The sequence below is a fragment of the Opisthocomus hoazin genome, chromosome 3 (genome assembly GCF_030867145.1).
Source record: "Opisthocomus hoazin isolate bOpiHoa1 chromosome 3, bOpiHoa1.hap1, whole genome shotgun sequence".
In the NCBI taxonomy this organism is placed as follows: domain Eukaryota; kingdom Metazoa; phylum Chordata; class Aves; order Opisthocomiformes; family Opisthocomidae; genus Opisthocomus; species Opisthocomus hoazin.
The window spans coordinates 68,672,352-68,682,595 of NC_134416.1; the positions used below are offsets into that span (position 1 = coordinate 68,672,352).

Genomic DNA, 10,244 nt, shown 5'->3' on the forward strand with positions numbered 1-10,244 from the left:
AAAAGGAATATGCTGTCAATATATCTGTGCAACAAACCTTTTCTAATGTAACATTATGTAATCTGCTTGTATGACGCTCAGCTGAAAATTTCACATTTGATGTTATTTGACTGCAAAACAATGGGCCAGTCTGGTCTAATTCCTGAACACCTTGACATACATGATATTTGGACTTTGAAAAGCACCACCAAATTTTGGGTATCTGTTCCAATCTTTCAAGCTCATTCAAATAATTACACAGAAATCTAAGAATTACTCTGAGAATTGCTCAAGTAGTAAATAAAGTAAAATGCATTACATTTTTCCAGTCATCTCCAGAACTAGGACTTTTGTTTCAGGTAGCTACCAGCAATTTCAGCATACAGGTTTTGTCATTAGAATTTCTTGCTATGTATAACATGTACTACAGCAACAGTATCTCATTTCTGCAGCTACAGCCATCCAAAGTATAAAGTATAAAGACTAAAATTTTAATGTGAAATAACTCTAAATGACCCACCTTTTTGTAACAGTGGTTACAAAGCTTAAGAAACAGACCTCAAATATTTAATTTGTACATAGTGATGGAAAAGATTAAAATAATAAAGAAAGTAATATAGCACTAAGAGAGGGAGATCCTGAAACAGATAAACAAAAAAAGACAAGATTTATCATATTCATTGGTTTTATAGTTCCAAAAATGTTTGAAGAAAAATAGGCACATGCATAAAGCCATTCATGCTCTACTTAGGGAACTGAGTTTTTTAGTTGTATGTGGATGCTAGCTTCACATATAATTACTGCTAGATACCTAGCAGAATCCTGTCTCATCTGATCAAATTTTGGTCAAGTAGGCTCTGCAGTTGCGTGTTCATTTTAAGAAAAACAGGTTTTGTCACTGTAGCTGCAAAGCAGCCAGAGGTAATGTAAAACCAATCCATTGTTTGTAGGATTACGGGCAGATTATGACCAGGATTACAGGAGCAAATCAATATGTCATCTGCATACAATGAAGCCAAATTCATGGAGTTTCGAATTTTCATTCCTTGAAGCAATCCTTAGTTGCTGAAAAATAAGGCTAAAGGTTCAACTACAATTGCAAAAAGAAAAGAGGATAATGGACAGCCTTGTCTAGCTCCCTGGTGTCGTTTTAAAAAGGGCGAGTTTAAATTGCTAGTATGTACAGACCTGGTCAGGTTATTACACAATATTTTTAATCCAATTTTTATGAAGGTCTTTCTAAAGTGAAGAGTGTGAGGGCTTGGGGTTTTTTCATTTGTTTATCTTTTTTTTTTTTTTGTTAAGAACAGTCAACAAGTATTTCCATTTTAATGAGTCCGAAGAATTTCCCAGTCCGTTCAATGGACAAACCTATATAATCAAATTCTCCTGTTGCATAAACACAGAACTCCAAATCATCCTCAGTGAAGCACAATGAAATAATCCAGAATGATCTATGTGAAAATTGTTTGTGATGAGCTGAAAAAGTGTCTCAGCAAGCCTCTTCTCCCCTTTAAACCTTCACTTAAGGCTTACCAGAGATTTGACTGCCTGTATGTTCCCTTTGCACACAGGAGTGTATTTCAGCACTGGCAAATAAATGTAGTCCGATGTTTAAGACCAATATCCAATGCTGCAGATAGATATGAAAACATGTTCGTTGGGATTGTGAGTTGTGTAACAACAGACTTTTTGATTCAAATGTTCTGTTAAACACTTTCAGTCACAGTTCAGTTGTGTATGCATCATTTCTCACTGAATGTTTACTGGCAGCTCATCTAAGCACATTACTTTCTCCACTGTTAGACTTTAACTGCATTTCTTATTTCTTATTAAGTCTAAGGTTACACTTTGATCTGATGAAAGTTTCAATAAAGTGCTTTTGTTTACAAACTTTACCTCCAGTTTAAAGCAACTTGGAAGATTAGAGTGTCTGACACTGCTCTTTGAAAGTGTTATTTATGACTGCTAGATCATATGTCAAAGTTTGAGCCTTTAGTTTTAATAATTGACGCAGTTTGGGATACTTCATCTTATTCTTTACACAGAACATGTGCTAGCAGTTTCTCATTTGTATTCTCACTGGTTTACTTTATATGAAAGCTTTTCTGCAGTCATGGCATATTGCCGTTTGTTCACTTTTTCTCAGCTAATTCAGTTGAGGTTTTTTTACTACACATATTAGTATTCATTGATTTTTGTCATTTAAAAAATATTATTCAAAATTACTATTGTTGTATCTCTCCTTTTTTGAGGTCTGCACCATTGTTAATTGTGGTTTTTAATGATTCCCATCTTGGATTTTATAGCATATTATTACCATCACAGAATCAAGTTTCAAATTAATATTTTAGTCTGAAGAAAAGCACTCCTTTTACTTTATCAAGAAGTGTTTGGTTTGTTCATACAGTTTCTTGCTTGTGACAACTGTAAAATGAATTTTTTCTGCTTCTTCTACAGTGAGAAAACTACCCCAAATGTCTTACTTTCGTCTTACAGTCTGTGAGACAAGGATGAGACAGAAGATTTGCTTAGCCCTTGGTGATGAAGATTTTCAATGAAGAACTTATGTCCATCTCCAAAATACATACTCTTAAGGTCTATCATCTGCAGCATTCTCACCCCAGTGGGCACAGGACTATATTTCAAACGATGCCAGTGCCAGGCTGGTTTGGAAGAATGAAGTATCAAAAGAAACTCAAAAACCTGTGTGTCACACTTGTGTGACATTCACTTTGGCCTCCTTTTTCTACAAGATAGATTGCAGCATATTGATCCACTTTCCATGTGCTGTTCATAGTTGTAGTTGGCTGAAGACAAAATGAACTGAAGTGCTGAAGCTGGAGACAGCTAACAGGCAGATCACTGAAATTCATCCATCATTCAAGGCAAATGAGCATACACTTCTTGCTAGCCCAAAAAGAAGACCTTCCTCAACATTGCCACCTGTGTACTTATGACTGATGGCACTCCCAGCCAAAGCTTGGGTCTGTGCATCGTAGTGCAGATCAATGGTGAAAAGCCCTCAACAAAAGGTGAGTCCTTTGAAGTATTGCCTTTCCCTGCCAGCCTCACCTTGTCTTATCCACAAAAAGCTGGATCCCACTTGTTTTCAGCCACGTATTTATTTCTTACAGGCACTGGGACATCTGGGCAATAATACTGACTGCCTCTGCAAGAGCAGACAGGCAGCTATATGTGCATGCTCTCGATGATAAACCCCACAATGCTGAAAAAGATAGAGGATTGAAAACTACATATCCCACAAGGGAAAGTCTTCTGTTATCTGTCCAAGACTAACACGCAATCCCAGCTCAGAGCTGCACATCCAGCCCTGCTAGGTCCTGTAAGTGAATCAGCTGTACCCAGGAGACTGGTGGTGTCGAAGGCTGTGGATGGATCAAGCAACAGCAACATACATGTCTTCCCTTGCTCAGCACCCGTAAGAAGTTCACCCACCAGGATCACTAGAGCTGTCTCCATGCTGCACTTAAGACTGATACCTGATTATGAAGAGCGCTGGATTTTGGCAGGTGGAGTTCTAGACACTCCTTTTCCAGTATTTTTGCTTAGACCTAAGAGTTCAGATATCTTAAGTACTCATCTTTCACAAACTTGTTGAGGTGAAGATAGATGGCAGAGAGAGATTTAAAAAGCTTTAAGCACCTTAGCTTTCAATCATTTCTCAGCTTAGCTTTAATATAAATAACTATTATTTCAAACTTTAAATCTTCTGTTAGAATTTTAACTTTAAAATTGAAGGCTTCTTTCTCCCAAGAGATTTAATTTCTTTATGGATTGTTGGATTAAAATACAATCTTCCTGTTGGACTTCTCCCTACTTTTATGATCTTTCCTCAAGCACAAGGTTCTTGGACCTGTACGAGAAACAGAGAGAGAGAAAAGAGAAAAACTGTACTTGTCTGGTGGTCTCACATAAAGAATATTTTTCAGGAATATAAGAAAGAAAGGAAAGCGAGACAGCAGCTTTATTATGCATAGTAACTATGACAAATAGAGAGGAATGGTGAGGCATTGTTTGCTACAGCGGTGACACATACAGTAATAATTGCACAGTACCATGGGAACTATCCAAAACTCTTGTACTAAATTACAACATGTCTCATTTATTAATTGTCCACTGAACTTATGTTACAACTACACACTGAGAATGGGCAAGTAAATTTACAAACTTAAGATAAGCCATCCTACCCATAGAGTGTGAGAGAAATTGGTAAGATCGTGAACACCCTCAAGTTAGTTATCATATATTGATGTCCAAAATTCATATTTTAAATGAACAGAAGTTCCCACAGAATCTCTAATTAAATGCAAAGAAATGCTGAAAGACTGTTATTTATTCCTGATATGCCAAAACACTACATATTGCTGATATAGCCGTAGATACAGTGGTAACCAAGATACTGATAAGCTGTTTACAAATATTAACAGGCAACCATGAGACCACTAGGAGAGCGCAAGATGTTCAATTAGCATGGAACAGGGTCTACACCCTACTTTTATTAACGTTAATATAACCGATTAAACCTGAGAGGTCTTTCTAATAAATGGCTCTTCTTTGGGCAGGATATTAACTGAAGGAAAAACTATATGAAGGCTTAAGGTTAGGATTTGATTGAAGATTTTAGGCTACTGAATCTATTTAGTAATTAGATGAGGACTAAAGGGAACATTTTATCTCAGAATGCATATGAGTTATTTGTTGGGACAAAGAGCCAAAGTCCCAGGTGTCATGCTTTCATCTACTTACTGCAAATGGAGTAAACTTGGCTTCTTAGCAATGGTCAGTAATCAAATGTGAAAATTCAGTCAAGTTAGTATTTTCTCAATTACAAAGCTTTTTAATGTACTGTTTTAAAATAATTGAAAAAAAGCATTAGTGGGAATAAAATTCTCATTTAAAAATGTTTCTGCAGCAGGAGTGTCTAAACAAAATACAGCAAATAGCTCCATTCTTAACAGTCTCACTCTGTCTGTTGTAAGTGGTGCTGTAAATTACACCAGGGTTGAGTTCCATCATTTTCTCTACTGTATTTTTCTGTTTTCATTCCAAGGGAAATTTCAGACAAGAAGGATGAAAAGAACCACCAGGAGGGTCCAAGTTTGCACAGGATGAGGTTTTCTTCACATTAATTTTTCTCTCAAAGTAGATGTTCGTAGAAAGATTTTTAGAATTTGCTGTGTAAAGAGAGGATTTCTTAATTCAAGGTGTAATTCTGCTCTACCATTTACAAATGTATACTTACAAACCTTTACACATAGCAACTTTGCAGTGGCTTGGTTAGCCAGCGTGATTATGTCCACTGTTGCAATGCAACAAAACAAAGAACAGCAGAAAGTGATACCACAAACTGTATCTAAAAATTACACAAAACCTAAAGACATCCCAGCTTTACATCATGTGCATGATGGCACAATCTACATAAAAGGAGATGCTCTCTTCAGCTGAGGGATATCAATGCTTTCCTAAATCATCATATTTCTCCATTAAATTTGTTTTCCAGAGTTCATGTGATTTGTTACTTGTTTATTCCTTTGAGTGTCACTTTAAAAGAACACAGAATCCATGCAAAATCTAACTCTGAATTTGTACTCAGAATTCAAAATGCATTTGCATTGGTCTTATAATGGAGCACAACTCTGAAGCATCAAAAGGACTTGCATTTTTGGGGTGTTTGTAAGCAATGAATGGAATGTACTCGTCTTCCACTCCTAGTTTCACAGGAACAGTCTCTCCAGTGAAATATTTAAGAATCTGATTCTTCACATTGATCCCTTCATATCCTGTTGATAACAGAGGAGATATAAAGTGGCATGAACTGCGTATTTGCTACTAAAAGCATTAATCCTGCTCTTCAGCTATGCAAGAACCACTGCCACGTTAAGACATCAAGCATAGCTTTGCCTGGGACTCTTGAACAACTTTTGGACAGGGAAGGCATCCAAGATGCCTTGCAGACAAGCCTCAGGGGGGATAGATTAAGGATACTAAGAAGAGGTTGTTTGTAACATTTCCATCTGAAATCTGGGAAGCATCGAATGGTGCTGTGCAAACTAAGCCAAAATTCCAGAGACAACCATGAAAGTAAGTTGAGATCCGCCATTTGATTTTTGTCTCAAGGACCCATAATTTGAACTGAAAATTTCCGGAGCTTAGCTGTGCTGAAAAATCAGGCACAAGTTGACTGAATTTGGGCATTTAAAACAGATGCACTCAAGAAAAGCATGAGTTTTGTAAATTCAGTTGCTTAGGCAGGAAAAAAATATCCAACTGTGACATGTGTCTGAAGGCAAACTTAGGCCAAAAAAAGAAATGAGAGAATCAAGCACAGCATGACTTCTGTTTGCACAGAAAAGAACTCTCCAGAAGGGCATGCAGAGGTTTCAGATTTTTTTTGAAGTATTGTAAAAATTTATTTATTAAGAAAATAGAAAATATCTCCATGATGCCCCTGTCCACAGAAAAAAAAAATGGAATTTTGAAATGATTTTGTAAACTTCTCTCTTTTGGATATGGGGGTATGTGACTATTACAAGCCTTCAACAAACACAGCTAAATCAATCCGTTAAAGTCACGATTAAAGAAAAATAAGCAGTAAGTGAAATAGACAGAATTGCTAATATCTGGCAACTGGGACAGAAAGTAGCATAATAAACTGATCAATTTAATAAAACTCAGTTCTAAAATAAGCTGCAGGACAAATAGGGGTAAAAATCCTTCCTGACTACACAGACATTTCTTTATGATCAATTCCTTCATCTGCATTGCGTAGTGTTACACAAACCGGCTGAGATTAAAACCTTGAGGCTCGGTGTTTTGGGTTTGTCTCATCTGGCAATTTATTCAAAGTTATTAATCAGATCTAATTCATAATTCTCAAAACGTCATAAAGAGGGCTTACATTAAAAAAATGAAAAAAAGGAAAAAAAAACATGTATACCACGCAAACATCTTTCGGGGGATGACTCAGTCAGCTGTAGGTTGTGCCACTGCACTGTTGCAGTGTGTACCACTGTTTGAGTTGATGATTCTAACCAGACTTCTTTGAACCTGATTTTCCCTGGATTGTTTCTCCTTTCTTCCCCTCCTCAGAAGACCAAGAAGAAACAAATGAACAGGTCTCCCATAAATGACTGTGACCCTACCCATACATTCAACACACCACAGTAATGGAAAGCAATAATTGTATCAGTGTACATTTGTTTTAAAGTTAGACATCGGTTAAAAGCAACAACAAAAAAATAGAATCAGGAATCTGGCACAGGTCATTTCTGTTTTCATCAGGCATGAATCAGTCACCAAAGGATTGCAATGTTCTTCATGACAAAAGGACCTTTCTTCATGGTATTTCAGCTTCTGGCCAAGATACTCTCTGTAGGCGATACAATAGAAGTGGGGGGGAAAAGTCAATGTGGAGATGCCATCCTTGCTAAAGGCTTTTCTAAAATCCTGTGGGTTTCATTACATACATCAAACCCAGCTGTCAGACTGAACAGGGAAGTTGGGTAAGTTCTGTTGAGTCAGTTCAGTTGGTACCTGAGGACTATAAGAACCCTGGACAGCTGAAATATTCTACAAAGTAGAACATTGTTTAAAGACATTTTCTGAAAGTAAGAAACAACCCTCTGGCTTAAGTCCTGAACAGACGTCATTAAAAAATACTTCCCTAATCAGCGTTTTCCAGGAAGAATTGTTGCCATTTAGTTGCAATTCAAATACCAATAATTTTCTACCAAAATTCAAAACATGCTGATGCAGAAATACTCCTATGCTGCCTATATATATATATATATATGTATATGAAAATACATAATTCAGACATTATCTGCTCTCATTCTCTTCCATTGGTCAACTTTGCAGACAGCTTTCATCCGCAGAAAGTCATTACAACCTTTCCTCTAGGACAATGCAAAGGCAAGGCACTGGAAAGCATCACACAGTGTATGTCTTTGGCTTCAGTGTATTGGTGTGAAACACGAAGTATCTGGGAAGTCTGTCCCAGAAAAAGAATGGAGACAAGAAACAAGAGCCCCACAGCATTCACAAAGTCTTATTTCCAAACAAAACACTCTGTTCTTCAGCCAAAACTGTATATAAACTCTGTTAAACTGTATATAAACTCTGTTATGCCTTTAAAGCAAATACGTTTTTTAAAATCTCCCTTCAACAAATCTGAAAGAAAAAAAACACCCTTTAGTAAAACTTCCAGTATCTGATGAAAATAATTTAACTACACAATTACCAACACACCTTATCATTTCAGCTTTAAATAGTCACAATTTTGGCTACAATAAATATGGTTAATGCAGGTATAGGTATCTGTAGAAAAAGTAATAGAGATTCAACTGAGACTCATACAGAAATTTTCTTATACTTCTTAAGAAAAAATCCAGAAACTACAAAAAATATTTCAGAGTTGCCTTATATGAAAAAGTCAAAGACATAATTTCATATTGTTTCATTTTATCTGAACAAACTAAACTCCTTAAAACATAAAATCCATCTTTTACCAGTCTATTATAAAGTGCCATGAAAGGTAAGAAATTATTGTTTTATCACTGTCAACTTGACTATGCAGCTCACACCTTTCTTGCTCTATTTTAAGAGTAGTCAAGAAGGGGAAAAAAAAAAAAAGAAGAAAAACACATCAAAAGTTGATTAACATGCTCTGTACTGAAAAGGTTAAAAAGCAGATTTCGGGATCTTCTGGGTGAACATATCCTGAAGTTTTATTATATCACTCTAAAGCATATTTTTAAGTTTGTTTTTCATGCTACAGCTTGTAAATCATTCAAGTCCTGCTTATTTCAAAATGCTAAGACAGTCTTCTTTTAAGTATTTTCTAAGTAGATGTGAAATCTGAAGGTTTTTAATTCCAGTTACACATATTTGTCAATCTATTTCCATTTCACAATTCTACTTAGGTTGCTTAAAAAATAACCTTGTGTTTCTCCAGTTTGGGTAAGTCTAACATAGAATCCAGAAATTATTTTGATTTTTTTAACTAGCACTTCGAAATATCTTAATGAGATTTGTTGCATCTACCCAAGGTCTTGTATCTACCCAGTGTCACCAGATTCAAGACTACTTTTCTCATTTCTCCATCACTTCATACTATTGTTGTCAAAGAAGACCTGTATGGTTTCCCATCATGGAAATATAGACACAGTAGAGGACACAACACAAGTCTGTATGAACTTGGATTAAGACTGTGATGCCCTGACATGCTGATTTGTGTTGTATTGCTCTTAGGAGAGTCCCTTGAAACTTTTGTTTTGTTTTTTTTCCAACTGAACAATGGAAAGAAGACATGTATATTGCTATGCCATTACAACAGAAAATTCTGTACATCACCTTTAATACATTATATTACTCGATGTTATTGCTATAGTCAGTATTACTATTACTAATACTAATACTGTATTTTTAAAAAGTTTACTTATCTTCCTAGAGATGAGTATGGAAACAAAGTGGTCAAAAGCATAGAGAGTACTGCCATTACAACTGGCTGGAAATACTTCTGATCGAATAATTTTTCAAAGAAAAATTCAAGAGTGTCCAAAGTAAGATGCTTTGCAAACTTACATGGGGTTTTGCCAAAATTTTGTTTCAGAGAAAAATGAAGACAAAAGTTCCAGCAATGAAGAAAAATCTACTGCTTGGTTATATTCCAAATGAATTATTTCAGATTTTTTTTTATGTTGCAAGCTTGTGCTTTTCAACATACTAGTATCAAAAGCAAAAATTGTAATAAAAGGATGTGATTTTTCCAAAGTGACATACTTAGATTGATAAGCTGTATTTTGATGAGCGTGGAAGATGGGATCTGAAATATTTCACTGCAGAGGAATTTAAAGCTTGCACCTCTTAAATTATCTTTCCTCACCTGCATTGCTTCAGGTAGGCAGCAGAACAGCAAAATTCAGGTTAAGTGTCTGCCACTGAAATTCTTCTTGCACAAGGCAATCTTCCTCTTCCACCAAAATCTTCTGTAAAAAAACCTGAAGTGACCCTTCTGATGTTCAATAAGTTGCCAAGCCAGTACACATGTAGTTTATTCTACAAAAATCTCAATAGATGTTATTTCCCAGGGATGCAATTGCAGACCATGACTGGGAAAGGTCTTGCACGGGTAAAAAAACCTGCACAAGGTACATAAAGTCTTTCATCCAGTAGCATTGCCAATGGCACAGAAAGTTTCTCAAATTGTTTTGGTATAGTTGCAAACTGGAAAGACATTTATT

The 10,244-nt window shown here is 36.0% G+C and overlaps 1 long non-coding RNA gene across 1 annotated transcript in view; it reads left to right on the top strand.

The window, feature by feature from the left end:
• Nucleotides 1–5,507, top strand: part of LOC142360870 (uncharacterized) — a 69,479-nt gene extending 63,972 nt beyond the window's left edge. The window contains exons 2-3 of the long non-coding RNA XR_012763474.1: nucleotides 2,440–3,014; nucleotides 3,117–5,507. This is a non-coding gene — a long non-coding RNA (uncharacterized LOC142360870). The remainder of the gene's footprint in view (nucleotides 1–2,439; nucleotides 3,015–3,116) is intronic.
• Nucleotides 5,508–10,244: the final 4,737 nt, after the last annotated feature.